Source organism: Sinocyclocheilus anshuiensis, unplaced genomic scaffold (genome assembly GCF_001515605.1).
Source record: "Sinocyclocheilus anshuiensis isolate Anshui unplaced genomic scaffold, SAMN03320099.WGS_v1.1 scaffold43, whole genome shotgun sequence".
Lineage (NCBI taxonomy): Eukaryota > Metazoa > Chordata > Actinopteri > Cypriniformes > Cyprinidae > Sinocyclocheilus > Sinocyclocheilus anshuiensis.
Genome location: NW_015549580.1, coordinates 669,904 through 670,664, shown reverse-complemented (window position 1 = coordinate 670,664; position 761 = coordinate 669,904).

Genomic DNA, 761 nt, shown 5'->3' with positions numbered 1-761 from the left:
TCCATAAAAAGTAACTAAGTAACGTAATTAGTTACTTTTTTTATGGAGTAACGCAATATTGTAATGCATTACTTTTAAAAGTAACTTTCCCCAACACTGAACATGAGCATCATATTCTTGTTCATGACCATTCACATATATGCCAGATACAATTTTCATAACCTTCTTTATAGTGTTTATAGTAGATTTCCTAGTAACCTATAAACAGATGTCCAGTTAGAACCCAGATTCAGTCTCAAATGTATCAAATGTAAAATATTGTATCAATGCATTCTATGGCACCTTTAATGTTCTTTCTTTCTTTCTTTTCTAATGGGCGGGGTATCAAATGTAAAAAAGGGACATCTGTCACAACGAGTTAATTCCAATATAACAATACTCTATAGTAATTATATATGTATACTCCATTACTCCCTGAATTGGATCATAATTCAGTCTATTACAATTGTTATGTTATTTACTGGCAAAGACATGACAGAGAGATATGTCAGCGGTGTCAAAGTCTGTCACCTCTGTACCATTTCCATTTGTGAGTGTGACACATCTGGAAATATTTTGTAGCTATAGTTTTAGGAGAATTCTGTCACACACACACACACACACACACACACACACACACACACACACACACACACACACACATATATCATATGAATCTGATATGACACAGTCGGTTGTTATGGTACATAACTGTAGGCTATAGCATTGGTATAAAGAAATTAGGATGTAGTCACATGATTCATATCCCGGAAATACACTGC